We start from the raw sequence: 13,295 nt of genomic DNA, 5'->3' as shown, positions 1-13,295 counted from the left end.
TATCCATTTTGACGATTCCCGAGTTAGTTACAACGAGTTTTCTCGTGATGTCTGTAAGTACGTATGTATGTATGTGCGTATGTGCTGATGTGCGTATGTGCGGATGTATGTCGCATAACTCAAGAACAGTATGTCCCAGAAAGTTGAAATTTTGTATGTAGACTTCTGGTGACGTCTAGTTGTGTACCTCCCTTTTTGATCGCACTCGGGTGTTTCTAAGGGGGTATTTACCTCCTTTTGGGGGGAAATCAGTGTTAATTTCAATGTAAACTCAAGTGGTGTTACAGTTTGGCGGACACTTGGTGATATATCGCCAGTCTTTTGGTGACCAACTTTGCGACAAATTTGGCGATTCTTTTTTTTTTTAATCTGGTTTTTTTGGCCACTGCTGATGATATTTAGAAAGTAAACTATTGAATCACATTAAAATTGTTAATAATGGGAAAATGACATTAAATTCTAGTAAAAGGAAGTCATGTGAGGCACACATCAGCTCGTTTGTTGTTGGAGTTCAAAATTGAGACTTAAAAACCCCCCACTCAGCAGAACTGGTCGGCGAGACGACCCATACTGGTCGTATGTTTGACGTCTGGAGGGCGCTTCAATATGATGTCCACAGGACGCCTCTAATTTTATTTTTAGTAAAATTTAGCGCAGAAAATGAGTCAAAAGATGATAAAATTGTCAAAAATAGATGAAAAACGTATATTTTACTTCAAAAAAGTTTAATTACTAATTAAAACCGTGTTTTTCCAGTTTGGTCTTATAGCGTCAGTTTAGTCAGTCCCTGGGACGACATAACAGTGACCATTTGAGGACCCTTTTACTCAACCCGGGTTCCAGCCCTCTACCCTGGTCCCTGGGTCGTCCTGGCGACGGACTTCATGCACTCTCAAAAATAATTCCTTCAATTGACGGAAATTCTCTTGGCAGCAGTGCTGCCGGACTTTTCACGATTTTTAACGGATTTCCGTTTTTATTTTCTCTTGTCAAATGAAGGAACGTCCTTCTTATTTCTTTTCGTCATAGGAGGAAAATTTTCCGTCATTTGACGAATTTTCGTTTTTATTTTCTCCTGTCAAATGAAGAAAGTTTCGTCTATATTTTTCCCGTTGTGGGAGGAATATTTTCTGTCATTTGACACTTTCCCCGTTTCTTTTCTTCTCCGTTAAATGTGGGAAATTTTTCGGTGTTTGAAGAAACGTCCGTTATGGTAGTTTCTGTTACATGAAGTCAACTTTTCGTTATTTGAAGAAATGCTCGTTATTTTTGTTTGCTACATGAATGATTTATTTCGTTGTTTGAAGAACGTCCGTTATGATCGTTTCTGTCAGATGAAAGGCAATTTGCGTTATTTGAAGAAACTTTTTTCTTTTTTGTTTCTGTTAATGAGGTGTTTTACAAATATTTTTTTCAGATACTTTGAAGCTGTATTTTTTCTTAGTCCGAAACGTGGATACATCAAACCACCAAAATCCCAAGTAAAATCTTAGACCCCACCCCCTCCCCCGCGAAAAAACTCTCCAAAAATAATTACAAACTTATTTAAAAACAACTTTTAATTTTTTTAGTTTTAGAATATGTTGTCAGTCAAAAATTTTCGGAAACGGCAACCCAAAATTTTCGAATCAAATACGCCTCTGAAAATTCCACAAGAAAGTTCAAAAGTAGATTCCTTATTGCTAAATGTATTTATCAAAAATCTATTTTTGTCACCTGAAAGCAGGTATCTTATTACATAGCGGTTTCAAAATGCAGGTTTCTTTCATAAAAGACGACAAATGGTGTAAGTTTCAAATTTTCATAAACTTCATAAAAAATTTAAGAGTATGAAAATCAGTTTGTGAAAAACGGCCATTTCGTGTAATGAGATAACCACTTTCAGAGGCTGAAAACAAAATTATGAAAAATTGATTGTATGCTGATCAACTTGAGATTTACTCACTCTGGTATTTTTCTGAAGTTCTATTTAAATAAGAACCTGAAAAATGCACGCTGTAAAACATATATAATGGATAAAAAATGTGCTTAGTATTGGAAGAAGATAGATTCGTCTAGTATCACTCAGTAAAATACAAAAAGAAAAAGAGTGTAGAAGAATGTAGAATTAACTTTATTTTTATAAGCATTTATACATACAGGTAATATTAACAACATCAGCAATTTCATTCCAATGTAAAATGAATCTTTTGCAAATGAATAAAAAATAAAATCTCTTGAAAATTCAATTAATTTTATTTATATTCTTGCATCAACTACCATCTTTATGGATATGAATAATTGACTAAAATAAAGAATTGAAATTGACATTATATGATAAAATTTAATTGATTTAATTATGTTAACCATAATTGAGACTAGATAATTTAGAAATAGATTTACACCCCAAATAAGAATATAGTTTCTTTACTTTTTTTTTTATTTGTTCAAAGAGTATATGATATTTTGAACAAAATATACAACAGTCATTTTACATAGTTTTCCAATCATAAAAATTACACTAACTAGATAAATAATAAAGCTTGATTTAATTTTTGATATTAGTAATTAAAATTTTAATTTCTGAAATTAAGGTTTCCAACATAAATGTAAGCTTCTATACATAATTTTATGAATAAAGAAACGGGAGAATAGCCACAAGTTTCAAATTAAGACATTCCGAAAATTATGTAAAAATATTACAATTTTGAAAAATAGACGAGAGCAAAGTATAAAAATTACCAGGCAATTTTTTTCTTTTTGCTTGCTTGTTTGAGCAAATTACTTCTAGTAAGGTACCTTTGATCTATACTTTGGTTTTATATTGTTTTTAGCTTTATAGTGATATGACAACACTGCCCATATAGTTTGAATCTTTATCACCGTAGTTTTCAGTGCAACTGAATTTCTTTTTGCGAAGCAACACATTTCAGATAATACATGTTTAAGAGTAACTTAAAGTATTAAAAGTATTTTACATCCATTAACTTTGAAACAGCAATGTAGATTTAGTGGTAATAGCATGTATAACTAAAAAAAAAACTAATCCCATAATAAACACTGTAAAGTAATACAGAATTATCGGCAATAATTTCCAATGTAGCAAAATTAGCATTTAGATAGCGACTTTTGACATCAATATGTTTATTCATCCATATTTACTAATTCATTAGCATTTCTTCAATTAAAATTTTTAATCTGTCTTTTAATTTTTTAATGACTAATTTTTTTTAGCCAAATCAATTTTTCTGCCAATTTTATTAGTTTCAGCAGTGAACAAAATGTTTTTCACAGATTGTTTGAGTAAGAAAAACCTATTTAAAAAAAAAAAAAAACCTTAAGAGTCTTGACTAAAATCTCAAATATTTTTTTTGTGAGTTCTGTGCCACTAAGGATATTTTTTTAATGCAGTAATTTTAAAAAATTGACACTTTAAATAAAAGCATAATTTTCAAGGATAATTGTATATCAAACCATTGCTGAATGGGGTCGTTTCCTAAATTTGAAAGTATTTTTTTTTTCTGAAAGAGCATGTTTAAAAACATAGTATTTGATCATTTTTAAAATAATTTGACAAAGTTTGCTATTTTTAAAAAATTATTTAAATTGATGCACAGACTCAATTTTAATTTTTACTCTTCTGTCCATGACATAACACATGATGAACTGCCATTCGCACAGAGCATAATATTTAATTCGCTTCTTTACTCACATGTATGGCAAGGATATGGTTGACAGCAAGCGTAGAGCGCAATATTAAATTTGCTTTTTGGTTATCATAATGTGGAATTGTGGTACACAGTAAGTGTAAGCATTCAGAGTGCCAGTGAAGTATGCGCATAAGCTGATCATTTGTGACGTCATAAAGACCATGCCTTGTTTGAAAAATCGGACATTAAAAAAATTAAAAAATAACTGCTGGGAAAATGAAAGTATTTTCTGGGTCCATGTTATTATTATTTATTTTGCACATTCTATCAACTCCAGTGACTAAAAGTAGTACTTTTGACTGAAGAAAACAACCCCACTGTTTATTCAATTAAGAACAACATTCCCAATATCAGTTGGTCTTAAAACTTTTACTTAAATTTGCATTGATAAGTTTTTGTTCAATAATGATTAAGTTGCAGAACATTAATGAAGAAACTATTCTTAAAATGTCTCAAATACAGTATACTCTCTATATCACGAAGTCGAAGGGACAGTAAAAAAAGTTTGAGCTATCAAGTTTTCGAGATAACAAGGGTATAATCATAATTTAAAATATTTTAAAAATTAGTCACACTAGTTAAAAATAAGTGGAAACATATAATGAAAGCTTAAAAAAGGACACTCTAAAGAAGTAGAAAAATGTAGTGATTTACCACAACTAAACTGATCAAAGATTTGGATTACTAAGTTACAGAATGGTTTCAAACGAGTTTCGAGTGCTCCGGAACAAAAGAAGTTAGACAAAGGATTTCACCATTCCCTGCGTCTCTAAAGGGGTTTTCCGTTCATCTCCCATTTTCAAGGAGGTGAAAATAGGGTCAAACGGTCCAACGAAATGGCATGAGAAAGGGGCAAAAAGATTTAGGTACGTTTCTTGGACTTAAATTTTCTGAATCCCCTAGGCTGCACAATGAAAGTGACAGAAGATAAGCTTCGCCTAATCATTCGTAACCCTTGAGAGAAATAATGAAGGGGTGTGAAACTTTTGGAAACATTCCTTGAGTGGCTTCAAGACAATAAACTGCGGTTTTTCCGAAAAAGTCATATTTGACTTCGAAAAATATTCCACATAACAAGGTTTTGATTAAAAACGCTTCAACATAAGAATGAAAAATAACATTAGAAAAATATACAAAAGGGGAGAAATTATTTTTCGTCATATCAAGTTTTTCGAGATATACTGTACTTGAAAGACATAGCACAGAATTAAAATATAAATGTCAAAGGCACCAAAAACTAAGCCTTTTGATTAGGTTCTTGGTTCTTCTTTCCCGGTTTATTTCTGCAAAGACACTGAAAGAAAAGAAAAGAAATTATCACAAGACAATAAAACTAAACAGAGAAGGGTGCCGCAGTATGCCTGCTGTTTAAAAAATTCTTGCCCTTTTCCGTACCTTGAGTAAATTAAAGGTGAGCATTTTTGAAAATAAGAAGAAAATATTTGAAAAAATTGGCTTCTATTTTAAGTGACTAAAAAAACTTGAAGGTAAAAAAGGTTAACATAGTTGCAACCGTCCATAAATAATCAACATTCCAAAAGTGATGTAATTTTGTGTTTACCTATGCATTTTTAAAAAACACTTAAAGTAGGTTACACTAATTTTAACATTATATGGGAACTGTTCACATGTGCCCTTAGAGGTTGTTCATAGGATCCCCACCATTCACCTTAGAACAAATTGCAAAAGTGTAAAATCTAAATTTACTAAAAAAAAGGAAATATTTTCATTAATTTACTTGAATGTTCATGTGGTCAGACTGGTATTGAGATCACTCAAACAATTTTCTAGATTTTTTGCAAGTCAATTTCGCACTGGCAAAAAATTTGAATTCTGAAGTCTCACATTTGAGGTTTCATATGCTAGTGATTAATCTTTTGAAGTTACATCATACCACATGCAACTTTCGACTGTAAACAAGACTAATAAAAAAGTTTAAACCAATTTAAGCAGGAAATTTTCCTTTCTTTGAAAAAAAGTGAGGTGAAGTTATGAAAATTGTAGGATATTTAGTATAAATTTGAAGGTATTAGGAATTATAGGATTTTTATAAAATTAGAACAGTACCTACACCTGTAATAGTAAAAAAGATGTACTAGGAGATTGAAAAACTGTTCCATAAGAGACAATGACAATAAAGGGCTGGAACAAATAGATAAAATTCTACTGGACAGAAGTTTTTTTTTTCTATCATATTCTTTCAACAAAACAAGATTGCAAATTTCTTTTCTAAATAAATGTTAAATGCATACTTAGAGAATGTGCTTTCTTTTACTAGAAAGGTGTTTATTTTTGGATGGGTCTTGGTAAATACTTCCCAAACAAACATACCCAAATATTAACTATAACTTACTTAAATTATTAAAATTAAGTCACACATGCATGACAATAACATAACGCTGAATGAACTAATTCAGAAAATATATTACTTGCATGTATTGCTGCTTTCCATCCAAAAATATTAAAAACTCTTCTGAATTTTAATATTGTCCCCTATAAACAAACAAAAAATGCATTTTGCTAAAATTATGCAAGTGATGATTTCAAAAGTTTTAGGACACAACTTTTATAAAATTTTAGTACATTTTTAAGACAACAAATATCAAGTTTTTTTTTTAAATTTAAATATAATTCATTAGCTTGATTTTCGTATTGGATTACAAAACGTTTCAAATTCTTGAACCCTCTTGTGTATGAGAGCCGTTTTAAAAAATTAAGATGCATTAGCAATTAAAGAAAATACATTCACATATTATTTCCTTCTTAAGTCTATCTAGTTTTGAACCGCCATATACATAGGATGAACTCACAACAATGTATATTTATTTCTAACCCTGAATTGAACTTTTTCTTCTTCTTTTTACTGATATTTAAAAATTTTTCCCCCTTAAATGTATTAAACGGTAAGATTGTTGAAACTGAGAAAAGGGGGAAGGAAATTTTGTACCAGCAAAAAGTATGAAACACCCAATTTTTGGGGAAAATTTCATTGTTCTCATTTGATTCTTAACAATTAGAAGGCTAGTAAAATCGAGCTCAGGTTCTATTGGATAAAAAAATCACGTACACCATTAAATTAATTTTTTCTCATTACAGTCAACTCTCAATAACTCAAAGTCCCTAGGGACAAGCTAAAACCTTCAAAGAATCGGTAGTTTGAGTTATCGGAAGTTCCTTTCTTAGTCTTTTAAAGAATAATTTGTGCATATTGGATAAACTATAACACAGATAGTTGGGGCAAAATTAAATATAAGTACAACATAGAAATATTTTTACAGAGAGAATAATTAAAAAGATACTCTGAAAAAGGAAGTTAGTTTCGCCTGCTTAGGCTTTTTATTGCATTTTAAAATGTCATTAAATTTGTATGCTGTGGGCTCAATTTTTTTTCTCTTGATCAATCTTATTGTCTTCAAAAATCTTTTTCTTCTCAAAGCAGATTCTTTGAGTCATCCAGAAAAAAACTTTTTTCAATTTTGGCCAAAATTTTAAGTCTCTCTAAGACTAGCCAGCAATAAAATTTTTAACTGTCAGCCACAGCAAAAAATATCCACTACTTTTCCTCACACAATCTTGCAACACTACGTGCTTTAAGGAGCAGTACTGTATAAATAATCAACCTTAAGTAACTTGATAAGCAAAGCAATGAGTTAAAGATTTTTTTTTTTTTTTTAATTTCTTACATCGACTGCATTTTTATGCCTAAAATGAAAACTAAATTTTCGTAAAAACTTTTTACGAAATTTTTTTTAAGCCATAAAGTTTTCCCAAGAAGCGCTCACCAAAGATCCAAATGAAACATTTTGTTTTAATTCAAGTATGTATTTGTTCAGAGTGACATGCATTAGCATTTGAATGAATTCAATGTTGTAACCCAATTCTTAAATCCGACAAAGTCCAGAAAAGTAACTCATAACACAAATGGATCATTGACAAATACTATGCTCCAAGTCCGAAATTTTACATTATTTCAGATCTGGTGCATTTGAATTTGATAAATTCCTGATCCGGCAAATGAGTGCTGATCTAAGTCTAATTTTACTCTTGGAAAATTGGGGAAACACCCAAGCATTCATAATTGAGACAATAGCGGAAAGGAAAATCAGTGTGGATAAGAGAAAAATAAGCAATACATCATCTCTAAGGACTCGAAAAGTAAGAGGTATCAACTATTTGTGACATCAAAATTGAAATTAAAAAAAAGTAACAAGTTGTGGCCCAACCCAGAAACACTTTTGACAAAACTAATGACGAAATTTTTTGAAGTTATTTATTGAGCTCATATGAATTTTGGTCACAGAAGAATAAAATTAGATCACATTCAGTGGCGAATCCAGGGAGGCGGCTATGAGGCTGCAGCCGCCTCCAGACTATAACTAATTTTTTTTTTCTATTAGAATTTTTTTTTATTGTGTATGCATCTTAAGGTAAAATAATAAAATATATAATTTCCTATATTCATCCTATCTTTATCATTTTAATCGTTTTCCCTCAGGTTTATACACTAATTTGCTATAGTAATAGAGATACTTGTTTTCCGAAATTTCCTGTCGAATTTCGGAAATTTTTCCCTGCCTTTTAAAAAAAAATTATTTATTCAAAAAGAAGAAAAACAGAAAAAAAAATTTCAGACCTCCTTAATGCGCTTAGTGTCAATTCTCAGAATTTTATCTTCGTTTTCCCTTTTTGTAACTATTAGTCCACAACTTTTCTTATTTACATTTAGTGAATTGCATTTGCCATGGACAATTTTCATAATCAACAAGAATTGTTAGTTTTGCCTTCAAATTGCTTAGAAAAAATGTCTAAAAATTTTATTTTTTAAAATTTCCTTTTTTTACTGACATTTAAATTTTAAAATTTTATCACTAAACACCAAATTTTAGATAATTTCAACTGTGACTCCGAAAATTTCATTAGCCCTTGACACCTCCTGAAAAATATATATATTTTTTCAAACGACTTCGTTTACATGAATGAACTTTTGGTGATGTCAAGGAGACATACATTTTTAATGATCTCAGCCACCCCCAGAACTAAATCCTGAATTCGCCACTGGTCACATTAGAACATATTTTTTCACTATGGACTATTGGAAATGCTTTTCTAACTGTAAATATTCAATAAACATCATTCAAGCTAAACTCATTCCATTCATAGGTTAAGTACCCTAGAGTTAAAAATGACTCTTCTGACATCTATATGGCTTAGAGATGTAAGGAGTATTTCACCTATCTTTTAAATATGAAGTCGGACTTGGGTCACTACTAATTTGCCCGATTGCGAATTAATGAAATTTAAATGCACAAATTCCGAAATTAAATTTTAGAATAGGGTTGTTTCTATCAGTCAAAAGTACTACATTTCGCCACTGAAGTTGATAGAATGAGCAAAAAAAATAACATGGAGCAAGCAAAATCTTTTTTTTAAAATGGATAATTTTCAATTATTTTTTTAAATGTAAAATTTTTCAAACAAGGCGTTGTCTTTATGACGTCGCAAATGATCAACTTTGGGGCGTACTCCAGTTAGGGGTGCTGACGCTTGCTGTCTACCACGTTTCCAGGTTATGATAATTCAGAAGCCAATTGAATATTGTTCTCTATGCTTGCTATCAACCATAGCAGTGCCAGCAAATGTGAGTGAACATGCAAACTAAATATTACGCTCTGCGCTAATGGCATTTCATCATTTGTGATGTCATGAGCAGAAAAAAGCAAAAAAAGAAAAAAATTGAATCTGCACACCATTAAAATAATTTTTTAAATATTAAACTTTGCAATTATGTATTTAAAAAATGGTCAGATCCTATATTTTTAAGCATGCTTTTATAGAAAAAAATACTTTTAAAATTTCAGAAGCAACCCCATTGGCACATTTACTCATGATCCATTCATGTTGTGGGCATTTGTTTTCAGACATTGTCCAACTTTGACGCTGGGTTCCAACAATGAACTTACCAAAAAGTCCCGAGAAAGGTGTTAAGAGGACAATTTTACACATCATCAACATCGGGAAAATCTAAAACAGATTATCAATTAATATGTAAATAAGCAATTTTTTAGCACAAATAGTTCTTGATAGTTTCATTTTAATATGAAATTGTTTAAAAAATAACTCATTTTTTCAAGAAAATTATGAGTTTTTAATAGAGATGTACAAAGTACTTGGTCAATTCGCCAAATACTCATACTTGGACAAATTTTGATGAGGTACTCAGCTCAGTATAATACATAGATTTCTTTGCCCCCCCCCCACGCTTCCGTATGTATTTTTAAAAATTTTAACATAGTGTTATTTTATTTTAGAGCGCGCACCCTCCCTTCGCGAGGATGCTATGTATGCTACTGACTCGGCCAATACCAAGAAGTTGTAAAAAATTAAATATTGTTCAATACACATTTTTCAATTAATAAAAAAGTACAAGTATTTGTAATGACAAAAAAGAAAAGGATGTCTACATCCATAAGCTTACATTTTATGAATTGAAAAAGCATTCTTTGTAACGCCAAAACATGTGTCAGGAGTGCTCCTGAACACCTGTGTTTTTAACATTGTTTTATTGCTTAAAAACATTATTCATGTTTGGCGGATGATTAGAACTATAATAGATTCATATAATTCATATTAATTCCAACTTGATTAATCATATTTTTTATTTATTTATTTATTTTTTATTAAAAAAAATTTTTTGTTACGTTTTTGACATAAACATAATATTTTAAATAAAATTGAATTTTAGCTGGAACTTGTTTTGAAAACTATTACATGGAGGTCTATATAGCTATTCAATATGAGTTCAAAATTTATCACATGTATGTCAATAGTTCATTTAAAGCATAATTAGTACTTGGCAGAGTACTCTGTACTCTACCAAAACGGTATTTGGTACATCTTTATTTAATATTTCCTATGACTGTAAAACTTCAAAAATTAAAAATGCTGCAAAATTTAATTCATACTAAGTGTTTCCTTCCATTTATCCTCACTTAACCATTTTCATCTATTCAAATACTCTCTTACTCAGATTGAAAATAATTTTTAATTAGCCGCCTGTAAGGCGGCTGGAGCATCAAAGAAGTGGGAGATCAAAGCAGCTATTTTGTCTTTTTTTTTAAATCAAAGCATTCGACCTAAATAAAAGATGTCTATATCTGATCTATTTATTTATTTATTTATTTTTTGGATCATTTTTTAAATTTTTTTTTCAAAGAAGTCTTTATTTTTTTTACACCTTGGTCCATCACAGAATGTTAATGACTCTTATTACGAATAAGACTTTTAAAAGAGGGGAAAAGGACATTTTTAAAACATCAATAAGAAACGTAACAAATTTACATGATCAAAACTCATTTTTAACCCAATAATACTTTTGATTAAATGCTTGATTTTAGTCGATTTTAATAAATTAACAAGTAAAGGATTTACGTTTTTTGATGCAAAAAATTTTACCTTCTAGTTGACGCATTTGTATCCTTTAAGTTTTTTTTTTGAGGTGTCAATTTTAGATTACTTTTTAATTGTGACTTCTTATTTTTTTGCCTGAAAGTTATTCTAAGAGGCCCCTTGCAAGCATTTGTAATAGCGAACATGTAATAAACACTGTATGATACATTATAGACCGTATATGTTTACATCCGTATAAGTCTTATTTTGTTGAGTTGGGCAGTCATCAGATAGTGGTCTGGCAGTGACAGAGATCTTATACAAAAATATCATTTTTATCTGATGAATAATTCTGGTGTAATATAAATTAATTATTAGACATTAATCAACTAAGTTGTTAATTAAAATAATTATTTGATAATATTTTTTTATTGAGCAATCAAAATTGCTAATTATTTTCATTTCACCGTCCGTGATGTTGTGGTTCCTTTTCCAACCCCACCGTCCTCTGCAGACGTAACTGGCCCCCGGTAAATGCTTCTCCTGATTGGTGGCGTCCATATCCTAGACACACGCACGCTAATACACACACGCAAACATGCATACACACAGGTCTATGCACACACACAAGCCTACACATATTATACACACGTAACCGTCCAAGAGGAGGGACAGGTTTGGGGGGCCAGGAACCGTATCTAGAAACAAGTGAGTGGGGTAGTAACCAATGAGTAGGGTCCTATCGCAACTCGTGATTGCGAAAAACATAATTTGAATTTAAAATTTCAGAATTCAAATTAATTTTATTTTAGTTTAATTTTTGCAAACAACATAATAAACATATTTTTTTAAAAGCTATTTTTCTCCTGTATTACATGTCTCGAACCAAATTTGCCCCCGACCATGTCCCTCCCCGAAAACATATCCTGGCTACGGCCTTGAGACTTGTTTCATTGCTGATATAACTTATTAGTAAAATGAGTTTCTAAAAATCAGGATAAAAACTCCACACAGCTACCCAGAAGCGTTTAAACACAAGTTAAAAACTTTTAAACAATAATAATAAATAAATAAAACATTGAAATAAATGAATTCAAAATTTAAGTAGAAACATTGAAGCAGTTAAAAATATAAAACAATCACTCTTTGAGGGGCGGGCAGAGCAACTTAGTGGGCGTTTAGGGGCCCGACTGATTTTTAGCAGGGGGACCCAAAATTTATAGAGCTGGAGCTGTGAATTTAAAATGAAAATAAGAATCAAATTCTATGATAACAGAATATTTTAAATTTCATAACACAAGCAAAATATTTTACATCGATAGAGAAATTTAAAAGGTTCGTTCAAATTACTTATTTATTAATTATTTCAAGTAATATAAACGAAGATTTATTCTTTCATATAGTTAAAGTTTCATAGTCCAGGTTAAAAAGAACATCACTCGACTAGCATACGAATTTGTATTATCATTTTCAACAAAAGCAACTTTGTATTAAAACGAAATTACACTGCTTAATTGAAATTTTTCAACAAAAACCTTTCTCAAGGCTTAATGGAAAGTTTACAAAATGAACATTGTCTCGCTACTGTAAAATCAATTTACGTAAATACTATAATATTGAAATATCGTTCTCTCAACCACAATTTGACATTCAAACAAGTCCCAAGGTTTATTTCTAACCTTTTTCAGTAAACTCAAATAAAAGTACATTTGTTGGCTTTGCATAAGCCCTGTTATGTTCCTGCTCAATATAAATGGAAGCCTTGCTTTGTATACAAATTTAAATATGGCGGCGTTTACTCATCTGCGAAATTAACTTTTTTTCTTTCAAGCTATATTACGTACTGCTTTCCAGTAAAAAGGAACAATACATATTTTTGGAATCAAACTCTAAAATAAGTACTCACCCAATAACTTATTCATATTGAAGGTACTTCTTGAGGTCACAGGCATTCACTTTCACACATGGCCGTTGTCAGGTCTTGGTTTTGGCGGGCAGTCGTCACGGCAAGCACAGCGGCAAGTGTAGAATAGAATGGTAAAAATGTCTACTACGCAGGCGCGCGCCCATTTGACAGAAAGTTTTCGTTTCACTTGAAAACGATAATTTTTCGTCGAAAAATGAAGGAAAATGTAGCGTAAAAAGAAGGATTTTTTTGACAGTGTGCCGTCTATGCGACGCCGAACCTTTTTACACTTACACTTCATCAAGATATTCCGC

General features: G+C 30.9%; 1 long non-coding RNA gene across 1 annotated transcript; it reads right to left on the bottom strand.

Annotated features, from left to right (window-relative positions):
- Positions 1–6,126: 6,126 nt before the first annotated feature.
- LOC129216845 (uncharacterized) lies at positions 6,127–13,087 on the bottom strand. Its single transcript, XR_008580182.1, has 3 exons — positions 12,982–13,087; positions 9,650–9,710; positions 6,127–6,182 (listed from the first exon to the last, which is right to left on the bottom strand). It is a non-coding gene; the product is annotated as an uncharacterized LOC129216845 (long non-coding RNA).
- Between the last annotated feature and the right edge of the window lie 208 nt (positions 13,088–13,295).

The sequence above is a fragment of the Uloborus diversus genome, chromosome 2 (genome assembly GCF_026930045.1).
Source record: "Uloborus diversus isolate 005 chromosome 2, Udiv.v.3.1, whole genome shotgun sequence".
In the NCBI taxonomy this organism is placed as follows: domain Eukaryota; kingdom Metazoa; phylum Arthropoda; class Arachnida; order Araneae; family Uloboridae; genus Uloborus; species Uloborus diversus.
The sequence above is the reverse complement of the archived record's forward strand: the minus strand, read 5'-3'. Positions and strand labels throughout refer to the sequence as shown.